Source organism: Rattus norvegicus, chromosome 10 (genome assembly GCF_036323735.1).
Source record: "Rattus norvegicus strain BN/NHsdMcwi chromosome 10, GRCr8, whole genome shotgun sequence".
In the NCBI taxonomy this organism is placed as follows: Eukaryota; Metazoa; Chordata; class Mammalia; order Rodentia; family Muridae; genus Rattus; species Rattus norvegicus.
The window spans coordinates 104,551,110-104,563,136 of NC_086028.1; the positions used below are offsets into that span (position 1 = coordinate 104,551,110).

General features: G+C 51.2%; 1 protein-coding gene and 1 long non-coding RNA gene across 9 annotated transcripts in view; both read right to left on the reverse strand.

Moving 5' to 3' along the window:
* The window catches only part of Rbfox3 (RNA binding fox-1 homolog 3), a 436,924-nt gene that overhangs the window by 332,170 nt on the left and 92,727 nt on the right, over positions 1–12,027 (reverse strand). For 7 of the 8 annotated variants that reach the window (XR_010055159.1, XR_010055160.1, XR_010055161.1 and 4 more), the window contains 1 exon segment: positions 704–836. The exons of the other annotated variant lie outside the window; for it this stretch is intronic. The gene's annotated coding sequence lies outside the window, so the exon portion shown is untranslated. 8 annotated transcript variants of the gene reach the window in all.
* The window catches only part of LOC134480909 (uncharacterized), a 289,699-nt gene that overhangs the window by 206,812 nt on the left and 70,860 nt on the right, over positions 1–12,027 (reverse strand). Inside the window, exon 2 of the long non-coding RNA XR_010055898.1 lies at positions 704–836. This is a non-coding gene — a long non-coding RNA (uncharacterized LOC134480909). The remainder of the gene's footprint in view (positions 1–703; positions 837–12,027) is intronic.

The following is a 12,027-nucleotide window of genomic DNA, read 5'->3' on the forward strand; positions in this document are numbered from 1 at the left end:
AGGAGGGTGGGTCTCCCTAACTTCCCAGGAAGAAAGCATGGGAGCACAGTCCCCAGGGTCCTCACAGCCCTCTCCTGTGTGTCATGTATCATAAAACCGAAACCACGTGTGCAGCATTTTCTTGGGGTCTACAAACCAGCTTAGGGAATTATCAAAACTCAAGAGGCCCCAAGCCCTGTATGGAAAACAGATGAAGTCTTGCGGGTTGAATCTGAAACCTCTAAGTGTGACACTGGCCCTGGTGGCTCCTGTCAGAACCTGTTGCTCAGCCTGAGGGACAGGGAATCACCTGTCACCTCAGTGGCAAGATGGAGTCTCACTGGCTTGAGGGCAACCTGGACATTATGTTGGATGATCAGATCCCCAGACCTGGCCAGTTATGCATCTCATATTGACAATCCGACAGGAGCAGACCACGAAGCTACTCTCCTCCCCAGACTAAGTTCCCCCAAATGTGCTGATGAATGTCAGGACACAGAGAACAAAGTCAACGGCCATGCTTTCCTGGGGACCTGGGGACTCGCTTTGACTTAACCAACTCTTAGAAGCCACGAAGACGCAATGAACCGCAAACATAGTCACAGGACACCCTGCCACTGCCTCCCCGCGCAACGCCTTCCGGAAGCTGAAGTGGTCTTATTAGAGTGACTCTCGCCACAAACTCGGATGCCAAGGCAGGAGCAGGGGAGTTTCGTGGCCTTACCTGTTGGAGTGCTGTCTACTTTCTGCCAGGGGCCCGTGCAGGACCTGATGAGGCTTCCTTAGTATGGTGTGTGTGCGCCCAGACAGAGCGGGATCACAAAAGAAGGCTAGGTTCTCACAGGCAGCTTTTCAACCTGAAGGGAAGGAAAACGGATAAGACAAAAATAAATGCTCGCCTTGGAAATAACCCCTCCCCTTTAATATAAAACAGATGCTGGCAAGAAGCCAAAGGCAAAGGGGCAGTAGTGGAGGGCCTGCCACTAGGGAGTCACTCATGTGGTCCCCGCCCCCATCCACTGAACACCTAGGCTCTTCCTGCTGCTTCCTCTGACTCCCCAGCACCACGGACGCTTGTCTCCCACCAAGCTGTTCCCTGCCTTCTCCCATGGCCCCTTCCAGCCTCAGTTCCTGTCTCCTCTGGCTTAGACTCTAACCGGACATGACACATACACACCCCACAGACACCTTGTCCCTCTCTTTCAATAGGAATGGTCAGATCACGTCTCCACTCTAGCCACAACCCTTGTTAGAAACATCCAACTTTGCTTTGACGACATTGGTGAACTCAGCCTTCGGGAGCTCACAGTTCACAGGATTTGAGATCTAAGAAAGACCAGGTGACAGACAGAGCTAAGGCATTCATAGGTGGTCTTGTGGTAAATCTCCCTCTGCCTATAGGATTCATGAGATCTGGAACCTCTCCTAGGGCACTCCCTCATCCCCGTAGTCAGGGCCTCTAGGATATCCCTGTATATGCAGGGTAACTGTCCCCGACGCCCATAACACACCTTGTGTCCACTGTCACATTGGGTGTGCACCCTCTGTAATTACATAGCTTTCTTCCCTGCTCTGACTCCAGAAATTCTGCACATGCCACTTTTCCAGTAAAACCATACAGGGACAGAAGACTCGATAAAAATCTTCACTATCCCACACCCGCCCTGGCCATGCCCCACCAAAAGCCTCAGTCTTGTTTTGTTTTCTTTGACCCAGGTTGAATGAGAGAAAACCCAGCAACCTGTCCACCATGGGGGCTTGTTTTCTCCTCTCTGCTGTATGAAGCGCCATCCATCCCTCACCCACTGCACAGAATACCACAGAACACAGGCTGGGGCCACGCAGCCACGCAGCCACGCAGCCATGCAGCCACGCAGCCACGCAGCCACGCAGCCACGCAGCCACAGCTTTTGTAGGCTTGTGGGGTTGTTACTCTCATACTCCACTCAGGTAGCCCCCACCACAACATCAGAAGAGTGTGGAGGGTGGAGTTGGAGAGGAGCCAGGCCAGGGCTGGCTGAGAGATGGAAGAGAGGAGTTAAGTGCCTACTCTCCACAGGGCCCCAGGGTCACGGCCACCATCTGCTACTCCTGTTGTCAGCAAAAGGGGTCTCATTTGTGGGGGCGGGAACTGAGATTTCCTCACCCTCTGAAGCATAGTTATCGTGCCCCACTATGTGCGGTGTGCATCCCTACTGTGTGCTGAGTATGCTCCCACTGTGTGTTGAGTGTGCCCCCACTATGGGGGTGTGCACCCCGACTGTGTGTTGAGTGTGCCTTTCTGTGTGCTGTGTGCACCCCTACTGTGTGCTGAGTGCGCCCCCACTGTGTGCTGAGTGTGCCCCCACTTTGTGCTGAGTGTGCCCCTACTGTGTGCTGTGTGTGCAGAGTGTAGTACCGTGTCCCCACATTTGAGCTGGGCAAGCTCATGATCCAGCTGAGGACTACACATGGAATGTCTAAGCGTGACTCCATGGTCTGCTAGCATCCTCAGGCTCCTCCTCTCTGCAGCTGCAGGGAGGGTAAGTGGGAAACTCTTAAGTCCCCACGATGTCCCCTGTACACATATGTGCATATACCTCTAACTCCAGGAACGTGAAGTCATTAAAGTGTGAAGGGTTATAGCTGTCCACTGTTGGCAAAGAATCTCTCTCTCTCTCTCTCTCTCTCTCTCTCTCTCTCTCTCTCTCTCTCTCTCTCTCTCTCTCCATGGTAAGCAAAAGCCATAATATCCCAAGACTGTAGAGAAAGAGCCTGCAGAGAAGCCTGTGGCAGACTTTTCCCAAAGTCCCCAAAGCTACATACGGCTCGGTGGGCTGGGGACACCACTAACTCTTTATAAATTAAATATTACCTGAGAAAATGGCTTTATTTATAAGATTCCAGATGAGAAGCAGAAAGGAGCCTCTGTATGTGCGTGTGTGGGGGGGTGTGCAGGTGCGCGTGTGTGTAGCATCAGGGAGGGGTTCCTCACTCTGGATGTGGAGGCAGGAAGATCAACCAACACACTCACACTCATATGCATACACACACACTCAAACATGCTCACATACTCACCCATGCACACACATGCTCTCACACACGTGCTCATGCACACAGGTGCACTAGCTTGCATGCACACACACATATTCACTCTCAATGCATATACGGAGGCACACATGTACATGCACACATTCACACAGGCAGTGCTCACAATGCTCTCACACACATGTGCATACTCACACATACACATGCTCACACTTACACATTCATGAGCACATGCACCCGCTCACACACAGGCACACACACACACATTTCCACACACCCCCACACACATGCACACAATGCATAAACACAGGCACACAAACACACACACACACACACGCACACACGCACTCACGCACTCATGCATGCACATGCAGAGTATGGCCCACAGACCGAGGACCAACAGGAGCGTTTAAGATGATGCCTGAACCCAGAAAGCACGGCTCAGTGTGCCTCTAACCCAGAGGAAAGCACGACACAGCACGACAGCCATATTTCAGTAGTAAAGAAACGGGGAAATGCAATATTCCAAGAAAATGAGCCGCCGCCACCTCCTCCTCCCGTTTTTAAATGGCTCTTGCGAAGCTGGCTTCACCCTTCACTCCCCTCGTGCCTTATAGATCCTGTCTCCTGGTTTATTATTCTGACGTGTGGTGGGAGTCTGACAGTATTACTGCGGCTCCACTTCTTCTTTTAATGCCAGCCTGTTTTAATAATACAGTGTACCTTTTGGTTTGGTGAAATGAGACATTATTCTAGTCACCCAGCGGCAATGGGACGGGCCTTATGTAATTTACGTGTTCTCTGCCTGCCGCGCTGTGTTTAACACTCCCAAAGCAGAGGGCTGTAATTTGGGAAGCAATTCTCCCCAAGGTCAGAGGAACAGTTCCTGAAGGGAAGGCTGGTGGTTGTCTGACCTGAGCTCAGCCTGGGAGCCCAGGAGCCCGGGAGCCCGGGAGCCGGGGAGCCCGGGAGCCTGGGAGCCCGGGAGCCCGGGAGCCCCAGCTACGAGGCTAGACCCAGAAGCAGCAGGACTCTGCACCTTACGTCATAAGAGGCCCTGATAAAAACAAAAACAAAAAAGCACACCAGACCAGCTATGGCCGAGTCACCAGGCTTCTGCGATTTAAGCCATTTTTAACGAAATAGAGATGTTCGGGTCTCCCGTTGCCAAAGCTGCCCAGCAAATTCATCGCTTTACTTTGTGTGTGGGCGGGAGGGGACCGTGCACACATGTGTAAAGGTGTGTGCGTGCGCACGTGCGCACGCGGCGTGCCTGGCAGACGTTGATGGCGGCTGCCTACCTCAGCCATGCTCTGGTCTCTTAGCAGGCAGGTTTCTCTTGCTAAACCTGGAGCTCACCAGTTAGGATAAATTGGCCGGTCAATGAGCCCTAGGGATCTGTCTCCCTGCCCAGCCAGGGCCGCGGTTACAGGCAATTACCACGGTGCCCAACTTTTTATGTGGTTGCTGGTATCTAAAATCAGCTCCTTATGCTTCGACGGCAGCACATCACCTAACGAAGAGCCTCAGCGGTCTCCCAGGTCCCCACTCTGCGATGACAGGGAGCCTGACGTGGCAGTCCGGGTCTGCCGTAGGCACACCAAGGGACTGCTGATCACCTAGCACCCATGTTCTGACCCTTCCAGAAAGCACCTCTATGAGTCCCTCCTATGCTGGGGATGAAGGAACACCACAGGGACATGTCTCCAAGAAGCTTACAGTAGAGACACAACAGCCAGCCGACTACCACAGTGGAGGTGGACAAGCTTCGAGGTGGAGGAATCGTCCTTTGCACCATGTCATACCTAGGGCCTGGCATAAGACAAGTGCTATATCGAGACATTTGAGCAACTGGCAGAATTAAATGTCAATGAGAGAGACGGGGAAACCACCACGCGCGTGGGGGAGGGTGTTCTGGCTTCCCAGATGGAGCTGGTGACAGACCCCAGAGGGGGATGGGAGAGAAGGGGGAGGAGAAGGAGGGGGAGTAAGAGGAAGACAGGAGAAGGAGGAAGAAGAGAAGGGGAAGGAGGAGAGGAGAGGCAGGGCAGAGGAAGAGGCAGCAGGTGTCAAATGAGAAGGCCACAGGGAAGTGTCTTTCTGAGAATACAGAGATGGGACACCACTAGTATTGGACAAAGCAGAAACGGGGCCATCAGTGTGAAGTCAGGAACCAGATCATAGCACCTTGAAAGCCACACCAAGGACTTTATGAAGCCACTTGGAGAATTTTTAAGCGGGAAGCTATGCAGATTTGTCTTAGGAGTACGTGCGTCCCGATGTCCAGGAGGACCCTGCAGACAAGTGAAAACAAGACAGGAATCTCAATTGACTGCTCCGGGCAATCAGGTGAGACATGTAGGCTTGCTGAAGGGCAAGGTAGAAGCCAGGGGACATGGCCAGCAGTGGACATGAGATTAGTACAAGCTACTCCATAGCCTCTCAGTAAAGTTGGGGGCCTTAGGATGTCAGGGAAGGTTACCTTGGGAAGGGTTCATTGTGTAGAAATAAATGTCTTCCAAATAAAACTTTCCATCTTAGCGTTCTAAGGATATGAGATGAAACTCATTCCGCAGGGAAGCTCCTTAAGCTCACAAAGCAAATAATTCAATAGCTTCAGGAAGTCCATGAAACTGAGCAAATTCACTAAGTCCCTCCCACCCAAGCAAATACAAACAGTGTATGTCTGACAGATACTCTCACACTAGCTGAACCACACAGAAGAAACAGAGTTTGGCCGAGTTACCTGTAAAAGTCTCAGACCATTTAAACTGCCTGAAAGAGGCACGCCCCCCCCAACCTGCTGGGGTGCCTTCAGCTTGTGCAGTGTATTTCAAGTCTCCAGCTTTCCTGGGCTGTCACCCATGCTGGGGTCGGCTTTGGTGTCACAGCTGTCTTTGACTCAACCTTGTTCCTATAAGTAACCCCTCACCCATACTTCTGTAAGCAAAGGCAATATAATTCATTGCTTTATCAAGTTGGTCTTGATGATAGCCAGATTTTGGTCTGCTGTTGGTTCCCTTTCCAGGGTGAGCAGACATTTGTTCAGGTCTCTCTAGTAGTGTCCCAGAACAGGGTCTCAGTGGGGCCATTGTTATCTTTCTCCTCTTTACAATGTTAAAAATAGCATGTATCCAGCAGGTAGGTGGACAGTGTGCTCCAGGTCAACCTGGTTGCGTAGAAATCCTGGATTTTTATTTGCTTGTTGAAAGGTTAATGTATTTCAAGGCCTGTGAAGCTGTAAAGACTGAATCGCCCTGAAGTGACACAGAAGTAGCTGAAGTGGTTGTGTGCTAAGACCTAAGGTTTAAGGAAGAGGTCTCCCTGCTTTGTGGGCCATGGTAACCAGCTTCCAGGAAGGCTGTGTGATTCCAAATCTCTACTGTCTTTGTCTGCCACCTCCCAGACGGGTCATCTATGCGAACAAGGGATACAACAGGTAAGGAAGACGCATGCAAGCTCAGGTCGCTGAAGACAACATGGCTCCTGTGTGGCTCTCGACACTTCATGGGACCTTCACCAGCTCTACCGAGAGACCACACGGGCAGGAGGAGGCTAAGAATCCACTTTAGATGGTATAGGAATTAACATCCTTGTCATGGGCTGGCTTCGGACGCCTCCAGCCCACACACACTGGCAGTGGGACACCTTTGAAATACCTTGAGCTAACACCATAAACTAAGCTGTTTGCAGGTTCCGGAACCCCAGAAACTTGAGAGCCAATAAATGATGTTACTTTAAGCCATCGTGTTTGCAGGTAACGTGTAGCGGGGTGAGAGTTAACTAAGAGTTTATGGAAAACAGAAACCCTGGCTGAAGCTGCAGTTGTGGGCAGAGCAGCCAGCGAGAAGGTGGTGGAGATGGCAGAGAGCTCCACTAAGGAGCTAGTGGGTAGCGCAGTCTTGCACGGAGGAGCACGGTGTCTCAAAGGGAGAAGGAGACGACAGAGAAACGCAGAATCCCAGGACAAGGGCATTTCCAGAGGAGGGCACCAGCTGTTGCACAGGTTAGAGCAACAACCAGGCGCCCTCTCACCCAACAGTGACCTTGTGCTCTTTATCAGCTGAGGGCCCTTCTCCTCGATCAGACCTTTCTTCAGAGCTCTCCTCCGATAACTAAGGCTAACCTTCACCCCCAAGTTCCTGCTCACCTCTATTGTATTTCGGTGTTCTGCATCACTCCAGCCGGGTCTACAAAGGCTGGGGAGTTTGGTACTGCAAACACAGTGCCTGATATGGTCTGGGTTCTCAATGCTGCGCCGGGGGGATAGATAGATGGATCAAAGGATGGGTGGGCAGATGGATGGATGTGTGAATAAATCAAAGGTGAGTACATCAGTGGTTAGGTGGGTAGACCGATGAATGGGTGGGTGAATTAATCAATCAATCAATCAATCATCCACTCAATGGATCAAAGGATAGATAGATAGATAGATAGATAGATAGATAGATAGATAGAGCAATGGTTCGATGTATATATAGATGGATGGACAGATAGAAGATTGATGTCTAGATGGATAATTGGATCAACAGATCTATGGATTGATAGAAAGACAAAAACCTTAAACTTCAACTAGTAGCCCAGGTCAACTGGTGGACAAGTCATTTCTCTCCTGGGCATGCATGTGTTCTCTCTCTCTCTCTCTCTCTCTCTCTCTCTCTCTCTCACACACACACACACACACACACACACACACACACACACTGGTGCTGTTTTGCTGTAGAGAAGCCCAGGTGGGATAGCAGAGGACGTGAGGAGGGGGAGAAAAGCATGAAGTTGATCCTGACAGGCTCTCACTGTGCTAAAAACGGGCCAAGAGTCTGTGGGAAACTCAGGCAACACCCTGCTTCCTTCAGGAATTCAACAAAGACAGACAGCCTGTGCCCAACTGTACCAGGCAGCAGGGATTGAGAGTGTATCCTCTGTTGCCCTCAGCAGTGCAGGGTCAGGTGGGGATACGGACAGCCAATGGACATGGTAGGACATACAGTCTACAGGGTAAGGCCGGGAGGCCAACCAGGCTCTACCTGTCCCTGCCTGCAAGGCCCCAGGCACAATGCATACGGAAGAGCATAGCCTTTCCACCACACAGCGGTCAAGCATCACCCTTTGCAGTCACCTGCAGTGGGCGAGGCTGGTGAATGCACCTCAGAGTACATGCACGCCTTTGGTAGGCCCACAAGGAAGGGGCTGGGTGCACTGAATAACTTTCTGAGTGAAGGAGAATCAGAGCTGTAAGCCTACTCATCCATGTGGCCTGCCTGAGCCATGGAGATGTCAGGCCCACACAGCTGACCACCTCACTACAGAGCCCCGCCGGAAGCCCCAATAGGCCAGGAGGAAGCAAACCCTACCCTGCCTGTGGGGAGTCATCTTGGCCAGAAGCAGGATTGAAAACTAGCAATGGGCACTTAGAGAACTATCTTGGACAGACCAGAGAGAAATAGACAGGTGCCTAGCTGAGCAGGAAGTGATTAGGTGGGGTGGGAAGAGAGGCTGGATTCGGGGAGGCCCACCCTATTTCTGAGCAGTAGCAGCCTATAAGCATTTTTATTCTGAAAATGGAAAGTTACCGTGTTCCTGATGCTAACCCCATGCTTGGTTCCCAGCACCACCATGTTCTCTGCACCTACTCAGGGGCTGCCATGCCAACCTGGATTTCTGTCAAGCTCTGTGCCTACCCAGGGGCTGGAGATGGGAAACTTGTTGGTTTTATTCTTGGGTGCAGAAGTGCGATATGGGACATGGGAGGTGGCAGTCCGAGGCCAGGAGAGAGGCACAGAGAATCTGGGTACATCAACAGGAGATAGAGGGAGATGACAGGGGACTCTTGGGTATTAGGGAGGGGTAACTGGTCCTTGGCAAACTTGAGGGCAGGCAGATAAAATGGACAAGGAGATGGGGGAGCAGATGCAAGAGGGCATAGCAAGAGTGGAATTTGGGGTGCAGAAAGGTGGGAGGGGAGGAAGGAGTGGGGGTATCCAGGAGTGAACACACAAGAAAGTCCTGGGGGTGGGGAGTGGAGGAAGTGGGGAGAGAGACGAGATGGCATGAGGGTGAGGGAGGGGTACACTGGAAGGGTGTGGCGTTCTGGGCTTGGAGGCAGGGAGCAGGGAGGTGCCCAACCTACAGATTCCCCCCGGGGGCAGATTGTGGGAACCCCACAGGCAAGGCAGAAGTTTGTTTCCACTGTGAATAGAAGATAGCATTCGGGGACACTAAGTAGCCTCATCTGAGACATTGTAACTAGAAGAGATTACCACTTGAACAGATTCTGAACTTTAGAAAAACCAAACCGAAATGAGTGTGCTCAAGGGAGTCCCTGTGGTGACTGATAAGAAGGGCCCAAGGGAGTTCAAAGGTAGAGTCGAAAGCCAGTGGACTAGCCACAAACTCTCTCCAGACAGATAGGTACGAAACTTTCCCCTTGCCCCTCTTTTGGGTCTTGAGTCCCCAGTAGCCCTGAATAACCCCCTCCCCCCAACTTCTGCCTACAGCCCGACTGCATTCCCTGGAGGAATTTCTCAGCTGCTCCCAACCTCTCTGCACACAGCCCAGTCTTGCAGCATGCATATTAGGGAAATGCCTTAAGACAGCAGTGTGTTTTAAGAATCATTGCAAGAGACACAGTGACATTTGCGGTGCACAAGTGCTCAGAAGAATTCCCAGGCAGGCCTGCTCTGCCCTGCCCTAGAAGAATACTAGTCACCAGAAGGAACGGGTCCTTATGTAGACACCTCACAGATCCTCTGGAAGAGGAAGGGAATGGGGCATCTGTCAGGGAGGTGAGGCAGAAGCAGCCTGCATGAAGATCTTGGGGTAGCATTTGTCCTTAAACCTTCCCAGTTAATGACCCTTTTCTTGACACCTGGGCACAGTGGTGCCACAGCTGAGCAACACAAGCATCCTCCTCGGTGGCATAAGGTTGCCAAAAAGTGTCAAATGCTTGCCTGTATCACATGGGACCTTTGAAGATGGGGTTCCCCAAATGGAAAGACAAGGACATCTTCCAGTGACTTGGTTACACCTATACAAGGACCTGGACCAATAAACCTCAACACCCTGAGGCTTCTGAGCCTTCTAATGGTAGAGTCAACCCTAGGACTTAACCAGTTCCTCTAGGGAAAGCGGCCATGGACAGCTATATGCAGCATTGAATGCTTGGGTGGAGAGTCATGCCCCGGTGGGTTTTCAAACTGGCACTAGTGGAAAGGCCCCACCATGGGGCCTGTACCTTTTCTCATCAGTTCCTGAACTGAGGAGATAGGGAAACAGCATGGAGGTCTAGAACAGCATACTCATCCCAGTTCCCCTTGTCTGTGAGTCCAATCCTGGCCTCTCCCTGATTGACACGAGCAACAGGCAAAGAGCTAAAAGCAAAGCATGCATTGATAGGATCTCTCTGATGTGTTCACAAGGCACAGCTGTCCCTCGTCTGCTGGTGGAGCACAACAGTCTCCCCAGAAGCCACCACGAAACACCTGGAGTCTTCCCAAGACCTCCCTAGGTCTGGGGAGATGAACACAGCCCTCCAGAGAACTTTCTCTGGCAGCGATGAGGCCCTGTTCTTAGCCTGGCTCTCATTGGGACCAACAGATGTTTGGCAGGGGTCTGGAACAGCTGGGTTATAGAGCAGGTAGGGTGGAACTCTGTCGACTGCATTCCTATCCATCGGATGTGAAGCGTGGGTCACGGCCCAGCAGAGAAACTGTCCAAGCCCAATTCAAGTCTGAGCCTGAGTAGTCCTCTACTCTGTGGCCTAGAAGGTCCTGTTCTGCTATCTGCCATAGAAACTTGTTTTCTTTCTAAGATACATCTGATTCCATTTTAGAACCCAGCACATGAATTGGGGGTCATGGAATTTTCCACGGCATAAGGAAGACCCCCCCCTCGAGGGTCAGCACAGCTCAGGGAGGCAGGGAGCACACATCAGGATGAGGTGGGAGCAGGGCATGCTGGAGAGATGGATGAGTCTATATTGCTCTTATAGAGGTCAGTTCCTAGCACCCACATCACCTATCTCACAGCCTCCTGTAACTCCAGCCCCAGGGCATTTGATACCCTCGGACCTCTGGGTGCCTGCACTCATGCACATGTCTACACATAGATACACATGCATACACAATTAAAAATAAAATAAGTCTTTTGTGGTGGTTTAAATTAAAATGGCCCCCATAGAGCCATGGGGGATGGCACTATTAGGAGGTGTGGCCTTGTTGGAATGGGTGTGGCTTTGTTAAAGGAAATGTGTCACTAGGAGGCAGGGCTTCGAGGACCACATACTCAAACCACACCGAGTGTGGCACTCATTTCTGCTGCCTGTGGGTCAGGATGAACTCTCAGATCTTTCTCCAGCCTGTCTGCCTGCATGCCACCATTCTTCCCACCATGATGATAATGGTCTAAACCTCTGAAACCGTAGGCCAGCCCCCAATTAAATGTTTTCCTTTATATGAGTTGCCAAGGTCGTGGTCTCTTCACAGCAATGAAACTCTAAGACATCCTTACAAAAGATGAGGGTGAAGCTACCAGAGATATTGATCTACCTATCCATATACTCATCTATCCATGTGCCCATTCGTTTACTCACCTGTCCATCCCCTAACTACATAGCTGCCCATTCACCCATTCAACTACAATCTATATACCCATTCATCCATTCATCTACCTGCCTACCTTCCTTCCTACCTACCTACCTACCTACCTACCTACCTACCTACCTATCTACCCATCCTGTCTACCCATTTGCTTACCTGTTCATCCATTCACCAGTCTATTCAGCTACATATCTATTCATCCATGCATGCATCCATGCATGTACCCATCCACACATGCATTCATCCATGCATGCTTTCACCCATTCATCCATGCATCCATCCACCCATGCATGCGTTCATGATCCCATCTGTGCATCCTTATATCCAGTCATCTGTCCATGCCTCCATCCACCCATGCATGCATCCATGCATGCATTCATGCGCTCATGCATCCATCCATTGGTGTATCTGCCCATGCATGCAT